This window comes from Amblyraja radiata, chromosome 9 (genome assembly GCF_010909765.2).
Source record: "Amblyraja radiata isolate CabotCenter1 chromosome 9, sAmbRad1.1.pri, whole genome shotgun sequence".
NCBI lineage: Eukaryota > Metazoa > Chordata > Chondrichthyes > Rajiformes > Rajidae > Amblyraja > Amblyraja radiata.
The window spans coordinates 28,005,628-28,023,159 of NC_045964.1; the positions used below are offsets into that span (position 1 = coordinate 28,005,628).

Below are 17,532 nucleotides of genomic sequence, written 5' to 3' on the forward strand. Positions count from 1 at the left end.
GCGCAGATTAGCAGCCACGCTTCCGTCAGTCTGCCCCAGGGCAGCTGTGGCTACAGAAGTAGCTCACCACCACCGAATGTGACTGAGGAATGTATGAATAATGCGATGTAAAGCGCCTTGAGTATTCTAGAAAGGCGCTATATTAATCCCATTCATTATTATTATTTATTATACTGATGGAACAGCAGAATACAAACCTAAAATTCACCATTAAAACGTATTCAGATTCTTCTTATCAGACAGCATCATCCATCAGACCAAAGTAACACTGGAACAGTTAGATTGGTTGCTGAGATGGATATCAGGGTCAGGTATCTTTTGTAACCCTGTAGGAGCATTGGAAGAATAACAAATACTATCCAGTGATGAAGGTGTAAGTAGTGATCATGCAGACGAACATTTAATTCATAAAAAAAGAGGCAGCGACTACGAGAAATAAACATTTTACTTTGATCCACTTCCTTCCATAACCACGTTTACATGTGTAACTACATGAACTGATATTGCACTACCGACCAGGAGTAATCCCCAGACATGTCAATCAAAGCATCTTGTTGATCCCTAGCAGTCATGCACTGATGCAGGAAATTGGTTGCAGATGTCCTTCCTTCACATGGCAAATCTCTGCAAGTGATTTCCTGCTGAAGTAAACAATAAGATTTGGAAGTTATTTCTGAGCATGGACAATTGAAATGCACATTTCTACCAGTGCTGGGGAGAGGAAAAGATTTGTGAACTCATTGTTCTGTGATTTTTGGGGCCGATTGCCAGGTCATTCTTCTCATCTTAATTGTCTTTATATTCCTATTACAAGTACATTTCAGGAATTTGGTTTGAGGTTTATGTAATTAGACACCACACAGCAATGGAACTCCTCGTCGAACCAAAGAGAATAGATTTAACCAAAGATAGACAAAAAGCTGGAGTAACAGCAGGTCAGCCAGCATCTCTGGAAAAGAGGAATAGGTGACGTTTCAGGTCGAGACCCATCTTCAGACTGAGAGTTAAGGGAAAGGGAAACGAGAGATATAGACGGTGATGTACAGAGATATATAGAACAAATGAATGAAAGTAATGATGATAAAGGAAACAGGTCATTGTTAGCTGTGACCTAGGTGAAAACGAGTACAGACAATGACTCAACAAGATTACTTTGAAGCTGATACGACTTGGGTGGGGGGATGGATGGAGAGAGGGGGGATGCAAGGGTTACTTGGAGTTAGAGAATAATATTCATAGCACTGGGTTGTGTAAGCTGTCCAATCGAAATATGATATACTTTCTCCAATTTGCATTTGTCCTCATTCTGACAATGGAGGAGGCCTAGGCCAAAATCATCAGTATGGGACAGGGTAGGGGAATTAAAGTGTTTGGAAATCAGGTAGGTCCAGGCGGACTGAGTGAAGGTGTTCAACGAAACGACTGCCCAGTCTACGTTTGATCTCGCCGATGTATAAGAGTCCACACCTTGAGCAACGGACACAGTAGATGAGGGTGAAGGAGGTGCAAGTGAACCTCTGCCTAACCTGAAAGCACTGTCAGGGTCCCTGGACAGAGTTCAGGGAGGAAGTATAGGGACAGGTGTTGAATCTCCTGCGGTTGCTGGAGAAGGTACCTGGGGAGGGGGTGGTTTGGGTGGGAAAGGATGAGATAACCAAGGAGTTGAGGAGAGAATGGTCTCTGTGGAAGGCGGAAAAGGGTGGAGATGGGATGATGTGACTAGTGGTTGGATCCCGTTAAAGGTGGCGAAAATGTCGGAGGATTATATGTTGTATTGGATGGTAGATGGGGTGAAAGGTAAGGACTAGGGGGACTCTGTCCCTATTGCGGTTAGGGGGAGGGGGTGCAAGAGCGGCGCTGTGGGGTACTGAGGAGACATGTGTGAGGGCCTCATCTATGATGGAAGAGGTGAACCGCCCATTCCCTAAAAAATTAGGACATCTCGGATGTCCTGGTATGGAAAACCTCATCTTGTGCGCAGTTGCGGCGTAGTTGGAGGAATTTTTGCAGTAAGCAGGGTTGGAAGAGGTGTAATCTAGACAGTTGTGGGAGTCAGTAGGTTTATAATAGATGTCAGTTGATAGTCTATCTCCTGTGATGGAGACTGTGAGATCAAGAAAGGGGAGGGAGGTATCGGAAATGGTCCAAGTGAAGTTGAATGCAGGATGTAAATTGGTAGTGAAGTTAATGAAGTCCATCTACATGTGTACAGAAGATAGCATCAATGCAGTCATCCATATAATGGAGATAGAGTTTAGGGATAGGGCCAATGTCCCCAACCAATGTTGATTAAAAGCAACTGATCCAGAAAATTAACAAATTACGGCCCAGCTACATTTCTGAAAAATTATTAAAATATGAACCAACTCCCTCATAAAAAGCTGCACTTAAAAATAATCCTGTAAACATTGCAATGCCAAGCTTTACCAAAGCTTTTTTTCCCATGGCACTTCCATCATTCCTAAGAAAAGTAACAGTAAAGTACGGTACATGCCAGATTGTCTGTCAGATCATTCTTCTCAGTTTAATTGTCCTCAGTCCTCCAGTTTGCTACTTCCTCTGGCCAATTTATATGCCTTTTCCTTGGATTTAACCCTATCCCTAATTTCCCTCGTTAGCCAAGGTTGAGCCGCCTTCCCTGTTTTATTCTCACGCCTGACAGTGATGAACAATTGTTGTAATTCATCCATGCGATCTTTACATCTTTGCCATTGCATAGATAGAGTCAAATTCGTCAGAGAGAGGAGGAGAGAGGAGGAGAACTTCTTCAAAATAGACATACCTTGAGGAGATTTCGCCGTGGAGCAGACAAAATTAACGAGCCAAGATTAAACTCATTTACATCCTTTGTTAGTGCCAAAAATCTGCAGAAGCACTATGACATAGAATTATTGAAAGCCTGCACTTAACTATTTCCTGGAATTTCAGTTGCCTGTAAGAATGTAGGGAATAGGAGCAGAGAAGCACCAGGTTGCTCCACCACTCATTGAGATGATGGCTGATATGGTTTTGGCCTCAACATGTCCTTGCTTATTGCCATTAAATTATATGTCCCTTAGGTCCACACATTATTTATAGTATTGAATACATTTCATGACTCCACAAGCAAAAATAATACCAAAATATTCTGTTCCTTCTTTTCTCAGTCTTATGAGGCTAACTTTTTATCAGGAGACATTGCCCCCACATTCTAGGCTTTCCCACAGGAAGAAAAATCCTCTCATCATCTATCCTGTCAAGCCTCCTTGGCATCTTATATATCTCATATTCAAGAGAATATAAAGCCCATTCTGCTCAATCTTTTCTCATAGGACAACCGCCTATTTCAATGAATCAATCTGGTGAACTTTTCCTGCACCTCCAGGGCAAGAAAATCTTTCCTTTAATATGTAACTTAACTGGATATAATACTCCAGATGTGATTTCACCAAAGCTTTGTTCAATTGCTCCTCATGCTTATACTCTTGCTCCCTCTTGTTACATTTGCATATTAGTTTTATGTTTATCTTGTACAATATCTCTAAAAAAAATTAATACTCATACCATTTACACAAATTCTTCTTGCCAAATTGGAAAACATCACATTTCCTCACTTTATATCAATCTGCCATCTTTTGCCCATCTAGTTAACCTGTCAATTTCCCTTTGTTGACAGTTTTTTGATCCTATTCTTAATTCCCTGCTGATCTTTGCACCTTAGCAAACTTGTCCTTCATCTCAGTCGTTTATACAAATTGGAAATAGCTGGCCCAGCACTAATCTTTGAGGTGCCTCACTGGTTACTACTTATCGACACAAATATGACCAATTGAACTCTATTTCATTCCATTTTCTGTTTGTTAATCATTCCTCTATTTATATTACCCTTAAACTTACAACTTTATCACTTACAACTTTATCACTTCATACGGTGACACTTTATTCAATGCCAGTTGGAAATCTAAGTAACTATATTCAGCAGCTTATTTCTATTTACCTTACATAGTCAAAAAAAATAATACATTTGGTAAACAGGATTTCCCTTGCACAAAACACACTAATAAGGTGTAATCATGTTACATTTTTCTAAGTGCTCAGTTATCACTTCCTTAATAATGAATGCCAACATTTTCCTACAAATGAATATTAGCTAAACTGACCTGCAGTACCTTGTTTTCCTGAGAAATCTTTTTTTTCCCAGTGGAATGAATATATATTGAAATACTTATTTGAACATAACTACCGCCATACTTTTAAATCTAATTTCCTATTTAATTTGCCAACTCTTCCCTCATACGTAGGTAGTTTATTTAAGTTCAAGATTCTAGGTTTGGACATTTTTGTTGCTTAGATATGAAATTCTATTTTAATAGGATATCTCTTCTCCAGGGAAGCTTTTAGTTTGGCATTACTAATTAACTTTTTCTCATTACACATGGCTAGATCAAAAATGATTTGTTCTCTGATTGGAACCATGATGCATTCACCAAGAAAATCATCTGAAATACATTCCATGAATTGATCTACAAACTACATTTAGCAATTTGATTTTCCTGGTATCTATCTATCTATCTATCTATCTATCTATCTATCTATCTATCTATCTATCTATCTATCTATCTATCTATCTATCTATCTATCTATCTATCTATCTATCTATCTATCTATCTATCTATCTATCTATCTGGCTGTCTGTCTATCTATCTCTAAAGCTCTTGTGATCTTCCGGTTTGCGCGGTCTTTCTATTTGCACAAAAACGGTTCACGATAGCGTAATGATTTTTCGCCAGTTCACTCACAGTTCTCCTGTACTGCGGGTGCACCGTTTCGATCCAATCGGTTGAATATCGTAAAAGTCAGCAAGGTTTAAAAAGTTTTAAAAACGCCTGCCTCCACAACCCCCCCCTACCGCCCCCACAACCCCCCCTCCCCCACAACCCCCCGTCCCACAACCCTCCGCCTTCACAAACCCCTGCCCCCACAACTCCCCAGCCACCACAACAAACCCCCACAACCCCCCCACCAACCCCCACAACTACACGCCCCCACAATCCCCCCTCCCCACCACAATCCTCCCGCCCGCACACCCCTCCCCCCACAACCCCTCGCCCACACACACCCCCCCTGCCCACACACACCCCCCACCCCACACACACACACACCCACATGCACACCCGCCACCCACACACACACACCCTCCCCCATATAGCCCCCTCCCCCCTCCAACAACCCTCCTAAACCCCCACACCCCTCCCGCCCACATACACACCACCCTCCTCCACACACCGGAATATTGCGTAGGGGGCACGGGTTGCTTTGGGGGAATGGGTGAGTGGTGGAATATTGTGTTGAGGAATGGGTTGCGTTGGGGGACCAGGCCTCCCGTGTGACTGGGACCCAACGGTTCCAACTTAGTCTAGTGAACATTAAAATTCCCTCCCTCCCTTTTATTGTGTTATCTTTGTTACAAACCATGATTATTTCTTGAATGATAATCCATCCCAACAAACAGAACAGTTACAGGGATTTATATCCACCCAAATAACAGAGCAGAAATGGATGAAAACACCAACTAGATCATTAAGCATCTGTGGAGATAAAACAGAGTTACTATTTCTGGTCAATAATCTCTAATTTGTGGATAGAGAAACAGTTAACATCTTTATCCAATAGATTTTTTATCAGATCTTCTGAATAGTCATTGAGCTGAAACCTTGGCTGTTTTCCTCTCAATTTATATATACCTGGCCTGATGGTTATTTCCAGCATTTTCGGTTTTTATTTCAGATTTTCAGGACCTGAAGTACTTTGCTTTTTAGTTAATCAATACAGATATAACAGTATCTTCTGTTATCACAGTTTCCCCACACCTTATTTCCACTGTGAAAAATCTTTAAGTATTAATGTTCTGGAATATTTAGTCCTCAATCTTGGTCACCTTGAAAAAGATCTCAATAATGGCTGTTCAGTCAGATCCATTCATCGTAATTTGTGCCATGTGTGTTTACCTATTTTGTTACACACATTTTACTCATTCAGTTTAGAGATTTTATCTTTGACTTCTTACCATTTTCCATTCTTTCACCCTATGTGATCTATTACTGTTGCATTCTCTTTGTCATCACCACTAAGAACATAATGGACAATCAACACATTATAAGATTTTGAGACTCAGATTTGCGACTGCAGAAAACAGTATTTATCCCCTTGGTATTATTGTCTCCTATCACTGTCATTTTCTTTTTTCCTTCTCCCTCTTGAATGGCTGTCTCTACCACTGTGACGAGGTCAATTTACACATCTTGCCTCAAAGCTATTGGACATGTGCAAGACTGGAGATTAAACCATCACGACATCCTGGGTGCCCATACCCATCAGATTCATTGGCACACCTCTCATGCCTGATCACTATCTAAATTTGAATCACTTTTCATGATGGAGATAGTCACAATAATTTAAAATGTCCTGGTACTATTGTTATCATGAATTACAGTATTTATAGCTCAGACCAGTTTAGCAATTCTAAGCGTAGTTCCTCAAAATGTCAACATTTTCTGCAGGTGTGAATGTTGCAGTTCCACCATTTTTAATGAATTCCACATACTGCAGCAGCACCCCGCCATAATCCTCGTCACCCCTAAAAAAATCCACATATTTAAAGTTTTGCAATGTTAATATTCTTTCAGCTATAAAAATATAGTTAACAATCTTGCTTTTCTGTTATGTTTCCCATTCTTCAAAGTAATTTAGTAACCAATGAAAAAATTCAACTGTAATACACTATACACTCACTTTTCATCCTAAATTCTTGAAACGTGCTGCTTTAAACAGTTGACCACACTCCCATTATTTTAAACATATTTCAAGAACAAAACTTCCAATGTTCTTTGTGTGAGACGAATAAAACGGAACGCTGTTGGTGGAGTATCTTAACATATATTAAGGATCCTGCAGGTAGACAAAAATGCTGGAGAAACTCAGCGGGAGCGGCAACATCTATGGAGCGAAGGAAATAGGCGAAGTTTCGGGTCGAGACCTTTCTTCAGACTTAATTCTATTAAGGATCCTGCATGTACATGCATTCTTTCAGTATTTCCATATTAAATCACTTAGTCAATACAAATAATGGATATATGCTTTAAATTTATTACACTATAATTGTAACAATTGTAACTAAATAACGAGCAATTCTACTTATTTTTCTCGCTTACGTTTTTGTATTACCTTAAAATAACAATATAATATCCAGTTATTATATATAAATTGAGGGCTGCGTTTATTTCCAAGTATCTGTCCTATTCACTGTACCATGTAGATGTTACACACGGCTCACTATGCACTGGTGGTGGATGGAGTGAATGTTTATTGGGTGTCAATCATGAGGGCTGCTTTGTCCTGGATGGGCTTCAGCTTCTTGAGAAACACAACAGCTCCCACCCAGACTGGTGGAGAAGATTCGATCACACCCCTGACTTGTGCTTTTCAGGTGATGGATATGCTTTGAGAAGTTAGGAGGTAAATGTCTTGCTGCAGTTTACAAGACATTAACCTGCCTTTGTAGTTACGTGGCTGCTCCAGTTAATCCTCTGGTGAATGGTATCGCTCATAATGTTGACTGAGGGATTATAATATCTCTGGGAAATACAAGCCATTGACTACTCGAAGAAGCATAGATAATCATTGTAATTTTTTTTAAATAACAATTTGACGCAAACATTGTTTCTTGTGTGAACCAGTCTAACTGCAACCGCTCAATACAATTTCAAGCAAAGTGATCAAATCTGGATTTTCCAGTCAGGAGACAACTAAATCAATGATTAGGTAATGTGAACTGTAATATGCATTTCACAGCTTCAACAACTTTGGGCATCTTACAAAGGAGTACTCTGATAGGGAATAGAAACATGGGATCATTAATCTTTCCAGTCTTTCAAGATGCTTATTTTTGTATTCAGGATTCTGGCAACATGTGATTCAGAGCACCATGCATCTTATCTTTGAACAATTAATTCCAAACTGCTCAAAACAGCCATTTGCATGTGCCAATAGATAATGTTTTTTTTTGCTGATATCCCTTTTCCACTTGCCCATCCTGCACTGACAAACTGGTGTAAACCAGGTCTTGGGCAAACCAGTTCTAAAGCATGTTGATGACTGAATATAATTATATTGAGAGGTATTGGCTTTCTGTTCAAATATCATTTGAAGCAGGATTTGGGTGCCCCATCCTGTACACAATTAAATAAGCATTTCACAATTTGATGTGAAAATAAAATTGGATTTGAGAAATAATGATATTACAAGAACTACAATTGATCAAGTTGTAAATAAATGCATACACCTGTCATGAGTCTATAATGAAATAAGCTTCACATACCAGTCTTATAAATAAAGAGCAACAGACAAAGGGGAGAGTAGGTTGCATCTTAAGATTCAAAGGAGGACAGTCTACATAACATGTATTAGGATTGGGTGGATAAGGAAAAGACACAGAGAGCAGTGAGATGCATGACTGAGACGTCTCCAGTGGAGGGAGAATGTTTACATTGTCTTGCTTCATCATAAATGTGGATCAATAAATTTACAGTGGAGAAATTAATAGAAAGTCAATGCAATGTCATACCTATATATATCTGGTGACCCTTGCCTTTATTTTATAGTTTGGTAACACTAAATAAAAAATATGAATTGTTTTTCAGCTCAACCTTAACAAACTTACATTAACTGTTTTAGACGCATATTTATGCTTCCATGAGATCTTCAAAAGAAAAGTTAATATGATACAAATAGATTTACAATATTGATGCAAATAAATTCATAAAATCACATTTCATTGCACACATTTTAATTTCATCTTGTTCAAGCAACAAACTTCACTTCCACGAAGATGCAGTTATAAATTAAATACTACTATTCATGACAATTTAAGAAGTATTTTATCAAAACTACCAATAATCAAATTGTGTGAATTGTTAACTTTAAGCAAGCAATTATTTACCAAGCCAAGGGAGCTTTTATTGCTTGGTAAATTCAACAGCTCCAACTTGTATCACTTAATTAGCAAAATGCAATTTCAAATATAGATTAAAAACAATCAAAACAAATACAGATTTAAACCACAAGAACCTTGATAATTTGAATTGAATGGTAAAAGGGTTAATAGCTTTTATAACATAAAACATTCCTAAACTGTTTTTAATCAAAAACAAGCAATGTCCATTGAATGAAGAAAATAGATTTTGCTCATAACTTTAAAGTTATAGATCATACATACACCTATATTACTCATGATCAACCTTGCAATGATATGCTTGTGTGTTTTGTATGTACGTGTGTGTGTCTGTCTGAGTGTGTAAGAGAATGAGAGAGGGAGGGAGACAGTTATGGTTGTCGATATTAAATGGAAAAGTTCGTCAAAAGATTAATTTCCCCCATTTTTACGAAGTATATTTATTTGAGAAATAAATTATAAAGTCAGAATTTGTGATGCTCATTTTAAATACAGCAATTATGCAAATCAGCTAACATCAACGCCTTCTGAAAGCTTCCTGCATCAATGGATCCAAAATGCAGAAAGACAGGCAATCATGAAATACAAACAGCCCTCAGCTTCAGCTAACCTTTTGTCATTATCATGAAAGGTCCTGCTGCTTCAGCGTTCTTTCTATTGTAGCTATTTGGCAAAATAAATCCCAGCCACCATGGGCAATTTGAAATGCAATCCATTTCAACGATTCAAATGCAATTTCTGATGCTCAATTAACGGAATTTCTTTCGAGCATTGGAATTTTTTAATGTAATTGCATTAATATTTAGTTCACACAAGCAGGGAACCTATATTTGTACAACTAAACATAGGGCAGGTAAACATGAGAGAAATTGTTTGTGCTGCACAAATTAATGGCTATATAGTTTCTTCTTAACTGGTTGACTGCTAATTGCTTAAATAATACATTATAAATTAGAGCACAGATTCGATAATATGGCAGTTAATGTCATTCTGGGAATAATGATTGAATTGCCTCTTTTAATAAAACAGAAATTATTTTAAAGAAATAGTGTACTGGACCTTGCATACTAGAAGCAGCTTAATAGAAAATGTCGGTTCCATTTTTGTTATATTCCCATGCCAAACTCCATACTTTATTCATTGAGAACCATGTGCTCAGCTTTCAATGAAGCTGCCCTTCTAAGCAGCAGCTTAGAAATATGCAATAGTGCTTAACAATAACTTTTCCTTTGAAGTTCTCTTCATTCTGACAGAAAGCAATCTTAATATATGTATAACTATCCTAATTTAAAGATATGCTGCAATGCACAAAATGCTATATTGTAATTCATCAATATCTTCTGGTGTCATTTCAATACAAGCAAATTTGCCCCAGTATCAGGGATACCACCATCAAGAAGCTCATTTGAGTGATGAATGAGTGCAGAAGTGTTTAGCAAAAAATAACAAACTGCAACAGAAGTTGAAAATGTTGCATCTTCTACATCATTTTCAGTCTTTCTCAGTCTAACAATGACCATGGAAACATAGAACGTCATGAGGGGGCACCTTTTCAAGGCAAACCCTACAATATACAGCTCACCTATATGGGCCTTGACACTCTGAGTAGGTTGTATCACTGCATGCTCCAAAGACACAAAGTCAAAGTATCTACAAGGATGTTCAACATATTACAATGTTGAGCCTAATGAATAAAGAGTTTTGAAGGTGAAACTCTTAAGTTTGTTTGAAGCTCCCTAGTCAGTTATCCTGACATCTGCAGCTCTCCTTTAATTGGGAATAAATGGAATAAAATCATACGATGTATTCTAGGCAGTAAAGGTTAAAGGTTGCATCTAAAAGCTTATTTTTACCTCAGTAAGGGGCAAAACAGGGGTTGCACAACTTCTGATGTCATTGGGTGCATGACTGAAGCCAGAAAAATGTCAAAAGGATTTGGGTGGATAAACATGGAGGCATCCACACAAATTTCCCAATGGATCATGAGTACAATTTACTCCCTTTAATATGCGATTGGCACATGGAAAATGGATGCAAATGGATCACATTTTTAGGCCAAAGTGTTTATTAGGACTCATTCTATTATCAGGTATGACGGGACTATGCTTGTTTAATTACATTGCCCATTGGGATCATGTCAGGCTGGAAATGCCCAGTCAAGAAATTGGCCCTTTGGAATTGAAAGGTTCAAACTTATGAAATAGATTTCTTAAGGCCTGATGAATGACAGATCATACAGCAGAATGTTTTAAAAATCAATTCCCAATTCAATTGGAACAACAACAAAAAAACTGAAAATGAATACTCAAGAAGGAGAATGTAATCCAAGCATCAATTCCCCAGCACTAATATCCTTCAACTTGATGAGTGCTAAGAAACTTGGAAAATATTAACAACAGCAAGCACTGTTCCATCTAGTCACATGATAAATGATTCAGAACTTTGGAATTATTTCACAATATTTGAGTTTCTTTATCTTTCATATAATACAGTTTTACTTGGCAATAGTTGATGTCTATTTAATTAAAGTAATGATTTCTATCATATATTTGAAATTCTTTTGACACATCTGGATACATTTTATTGTTTTTGTTTGTCCAGAAATTGGACCAGCTTTTTTTATTTGCAAAACATGTGCAGCACTAACACACAATCTGATCCCCTGCAAATAAATTGCAAAATTGCCAAATAAATACATTGAAAGCACCTTAATGTGGTTTATGCCCAACATCATGTATTAGAGTGCATGAAAATAGGCCCTTCGGCTCAACTCGGGAATGTTCACCAGGATGCTGCAATTACACTAGTCCCATCTGCCCATTTTTGGCTAATATTCCTCTACACATTTCCTATCCATGTTTCTGTCAGATTGTCTTTTAAATGCCATTATAGTACCTGCCTAAACTACTTCCTTGGGCAGCTCATTTCATACACCCACCACCCAATGAGTGAAAAAAGTTGAGCCTCGGGTTCCCATTAAATCTTTTCCCTCTCAACACCTGCCCTCTGGTTCTTGATTCCACCACCCTGGGTTAAACACTCGGTGCGTTTACCTTGGGTGAAAGACTCCATATCTTATGCTCACCTGGACTCCCACCTATATCTCCCCTCCACCTCCTTCCCCCCCTCCCGCATCCCCCACTTCCTATTACCTTCCTCCCTCTGGCTTCATAATCCATAACTCTTCAAACCTGCCTCACAACTTCTGCGCAGGATGTGTGGTTCCCAGTATGACAAACTCCCACTATCCACATCCTTGCATTGCTGTTCACCAGGAAGGGCATCAGATATTGAATAAACTCTCCCTGTACCAGCCACAGAAAGAGCCGCGTGAAAAGCTGCCAGGAAGGGAGAGCAAATGTGGGGAGGAAAGAAACATAGACCTGCCGTGCATGTAAGCAGCCCTCACATGACCATCAGGCCTAACTATGTTCCACTATGTGACGACACAGTGGAGGTGGAGTTGTTGCCTTGCAGCCCCACTGACCCGGGTTCAATCCTGACTATGGATGCTGTCTGTATGGAGTTTGTACATTCTGTCTGTGACCACGTGGGTTTTCTCTGGGTGCTCCAGTTTCCTCGCACATCACAAAGACGTGCAGGTTTGTAGGTTGATTGACTTCAGTAAAATTGTAAATTGTCCCTAGTGTGCAGGATAGTGCTAGTGTTTGGGGCGATCGCTGGTCGGCGCGGACTCGGAGGGCCGAAGGGCCTGTTTCCGCTTTATATCTCCAGGATCTAGTCTAAATTTTGGGATTTATCCCACATGAGATGTGGGATGATAAGTGAGGCAGACATCATTGTATGTAGCTCGGAGTGCATAGTATAAAAAGCAAGTATTCAGTGATGAGACTTCAAATGCCCAGACTATTGAAATCTAGGGATGGCAGATGCTTCACGCATAACATTAATGACATAAAAAGGATATCCTCTTGTTGACACCTGATTGGTGGTCTCAACCCGATGTACTCCTAGATTTTTTTGTGTGATTGTTCAAAGGTCATAGATTGCTCTCAAGAGAGACAATTCCATGGCAGTACATGAGGAAATGACTTGATGTTATTTGCTATGTGATTGACATTGGCAAAATGCCAGAACATTCTAAGGTGAATTGCACCCGTATTCCTGTTATATACAAGTCCAGACCTAGTTTCTGATGGCACGATTTCACCAAGAAATTATTGCTAATGAGATCTATCCAAGATTAAATTGTTTAATGTGCGATTTGCTCATGAACATTGGGCATAAATGGATTCAATTTCTAGTCTGTTGATTTTAACCTCAATTGATCCAGACCTGAAACCACAACATCTCAAATTTATGTTTGCCAATAATACCTTAACTCACTGTGGTACTAACCCAACTCATTACTTGTGACCACTCATTCATTTTAATTGATTTAATTTGTACTTATAAATCAGAGGCATTGATTTTAGTTTCCAATATCTTGTGGAAGCATTGCCAACAATCACAGCCTGAATTTCATTTGAAGCCGCAGTTGCAGATTTCTATAAGCAAACAATTTAATTTCATCATTCTCAATGACAAGTGGTACATGCAATTACTTAATTGTTCAACAGCTTCTGGTATGCTGGTCACTAAATCTAATTAAAAGGCTTCAACAGTGTAAACTCTGCGCATACACCAAATGCTTTTTATTTAGTCTTACACCATGGAAAAGAGTCCAGATCAGATTGATACAGCTATGGGGAGAACATAAAAACTCTTCATAGGCAGCACTGGACACCAATCCTGAATTGTCAGAGTTCAAAGCAGTAGAACTAATTGCTGTGCCATTGATAAGCTATAGCTATTCTCCCTCCTTGGAACAAGAGGTTAATAAATGATTTAATACCGGGTAATCAAAGTCTTAGTATAGTTCAGTGACTGGCCCTTTGGCCCACAGGTACCAAATTAAACTAGTCCCTTCCGCCTGCATATGGTCCTTTCCTTGGCCCTGTGGTTATCTAAAAGATATTTAAATGCCACTATTGTGTTGGCTTCCACCATCATCCCTGATAGCACGTTCAGGCATTTTCTACCTTCTGTGTAAAAAAAAATTACCCTGCACATCTCCTTAAAACTTTGCCCTTCTCACCTTAAAGCTATACCGTCCGATCTTTCCTGGGGAAATGTTCACGTCCATCTATGCTTCTCATCATTTTCTGCACTTCTATCAGGTTTCCTCTCAGCCTCCAACATTCCAAAGAAAATTATCCATGTTTTTCCAACTTCTCCTCATAGCCGATACCATCTAATAAATGGTCGTATTTATACCATCAAATACCATTCTGGTAAACCTCTTCTGCAACCTCTCCAAAGCCTCCACATCTTTCCTGGAATGGAGTGACCAGAACTGAACACAATACAATAAATAAAGAGGCTCCTCCCCTTTTCCTTCCTTCTCCCCCCCACCCACCCCCCATCAGTCTGAAGAAGGGTTTCGGCCCGAAACGTCGCCTATTTCCTTCGCTCCATAGATGCTGCTACACCCGCTGAGTTTCCCCAGCAATTTTGTGTACCTTCGATATTCCAGCATCTGCAGTTCCTTTTTGAACACTTTGTCTACTCCACTGCGATATCTCCTCAAGGTATGCCTACTTTGAAGAAGTTCTCCTCCTCTCTCCGGAGACAGTTTCACAACCTCCTCTCTAACTGCACACCCTCTGTGATCCCCCCCTGCCCTCCAACTGTACGACCATACCCTTACCCAGACTCGATACCACAGCCACATTTGCTTCCTCGGGGCCTGCCTGCGCCTCCATCTCATACCCCATGGCTTCCAGCTCCAGTTCCCTACCTCCCAGTTCGGACCCCAACCGGACCATCGGTACCGACTGGCTATCCACCGGCATACCCAGCAATTCTCCAACCGGGCACTGAGATCCACCCTGGTCGCGATGCGCCGGCATCAACAGGACCTCACATCGACACTCCCTGCACTTCAGGCCTCACTAACCCAGAAACCTCCTCCCCTTTTCCTTCCTTCTCCCCCCCACCCACCCCCCATCGGTCTGAAGAAGGGTTTCGGCCCGAAACGTCGCCTATTTCCTTCACTCCATAGATGCTGCTGCACCCGCTGAGTTTCCCCAGCAATTTCGTGTACCTACAATACAATAAATGTTGCCTAACCAAAGTTTTATAAACCTGCAACATGACTGACTAACTCTTATACTCAATGTTCTGATCGATGAAGGCGAGCATACCGTCTATCTTCTTACAATGCTATCTACTTGTGATGCGACTTTCAGGGAGCTATGAATTTGGACTCCAAGATTCCCCTGTTGATCAATGCTGTTAAGAGTCTTGCCATTAACTGTATACGCTTCCCTTACAATGGACATCCCATAGTGAAATATCACTCACTTCCCTCACCGCTATATTATTACCTCTCAGTCTCCTGTGCTCCAAGGAACAAGTACCTAGTCTGCCCAACCTCTCCCTATAGCTCTGGTCCTTGAGTCTGCAACATCCTTATAAATCTTCTCTGCACTCTTTCCAGTTTAATGGTAAATTTCCTATAGCGGGGGAGGATCAGAAATGAACACAATACCCCAAATACAGACTCACCAACATCTTGAATAACTGTAACATAATGTCCCAACCTCTTTATTCAATTCCTTGACTATGGAAGGCAAGCCTACTAAAAACCGTTTTCACCACCCTATCTACCAGTGATGCCACTTTCAGGGAACTATGTACTTGTACCCCTGGATCCCTTTGCTCTTCAACACTCTCCAGGTCCCTACCATTCACTGTGTAGTCCTGCCCTGATTTAACTTCCCAAAAATCATACTTATCTTATCATACTTAAACTTCATTTGCCATTCCTTAGCCCACTTACCCAACTGATTAAAATCCCAATGTAATTCTCGACAACCATTTTCAATGTCAAAGATACCACCTATTTTAGTTTCATCTTCAAACATACTAAACATGCCTTGCACATTCTCATCCAAATCGTTGATATAGAGGACAAATAGCAAAGGAAGCTGGACTGATCTCTGAGGCATACCATTAGTCACAGACCTCCAGTACAAATAGTAACCTTCCACCACCACCCTCTACTTCCTATCATGAAGCTAATTTTGTATCCTCCTGGATTGCATGCGATCTAATCTTCATATGTTAATCAACTCTTTAAATTTGGGGAAAGTATTTGCATTAGTGTAGGAAATATTGACATCATCACATAACCAGGTGCATTGCCAAGCCTGAAGTTGCCCAGCTTGGATTGCCCTGCCTTGTTGATGAAGATGCGGTAATTAATTGATGATAATAATTTTAGGAACAGAGTGGCACCTCAGAGAGATTAAAGAATCAGTTATTCCAATTAGTAAATTGGGCAAAATAGTTGATTGTTTGCTTTTCTGAAAAGCAATGTGTGTTATAACAATCCAGCATCTTTCATAAATATTTTTTACCCCATTGCCTTTCATCGATGTTCACTTTTTTGAAGTCATTTTCACAACTTGTCACAGGGAGATTTGATCATAAGAATTACCACGACACTGCCATATCATAATTTGTGCTGTTCGTCAGCTATAGCATACTAACAAATTCAATTTACGAAGCACTTTTAAGTATTAAAACTTCCCAAGGCCCTTTAAGGCAGCATTTTCAGAAAATATTGTTACCATATTGCAAAAAGAAATGTTAGGACAAGGGAGTGAATATTGTAAGCATTCATGAAAGGCTCTCTCATAGCAATATGTCAAGGAACTAATTATGGAACAGGCTATTGTGAAACCCGTGCTGTGTGATGAGACAAGATTAATTAGTAAATCTTACGGGAAAGAACCTACCTGCAGAACAGTGATCACTATATGACAGCATTTCAAATTTAGCTTGAGAGCAATATCGAAAACTAGGATCTTATAATTAAACAAAGTCTTACAGAAGAATGAGACGAGAAAGTAGATTGGGAAATTAGATTAAAGTATGACTGTAGAAAAGCAATGGCCAATACATAGAAAAGAGACTTCACTGAAAGATTGTGGCAACTGTGACTTGGTAGAGTATGAAACTTAAGGAAAATCTTAAATTTTAGATTAAAGAAAAAATCTTGTAATTATGCAAAAAACAGATGTGAATCCAAGTGCCAGGATCCAAGTGTCAGAATGATTAAAGAAGGATGACTACAAACAGAAGGAAAGTAAACTTGGAAGAAGAATAGAAAAAGACTGTAAGGGATATTAAATGTAAATTCAAAGAGAGTTGTAAAAATAAATGTGGGACTAGATGAGGGAGAGAGAAAAGGAATTGAATGAGCGGATAAGAAAATGGCAGGTAAAATAAATCATTATTGTGTCTTTTCTATGCAGCACAATTCATAAATAGTAAATCAGTGAAGAACTTAAGCGAGAGAGAGAGATCTAATGAGTTTCACTACAGTGAAAGTTTTTGAGTAACTCATAGGATGGAAGGCTACAATTCCTCTTGACACGGCTTATTTGCTTACAACTTTCTAAGAGTGGTGTATATATTGGTTTTGAACTTCATGAATTCCGTTGCATTCAGTTGTCCTGTGAATTGAAGGCAGC

At 39.3% G+C, this 17,532-nt stretch overlaps 1 long non-coding RNA gene across 1 annotated transcript in view; it reads right to left on the minus strand.

The window, feature by feature from the left end:
- Positions 1-427: 427 nt before the first annotated feature.
- LOC116977326 overlaps positions 428-17,532 on the minus strand; it is a 30,073-nt gene continuing 12,968 nt past the window's right edge. Inside the window, exon 2 of the long non-coding RNA XR_004413181.1 lies at positions 428-641. This is a non-coding gene — a long non-coding RNA (uncharacterized LOC116977326). The remainder of the gene's footprint in view (positions 642-17,532) is intronic.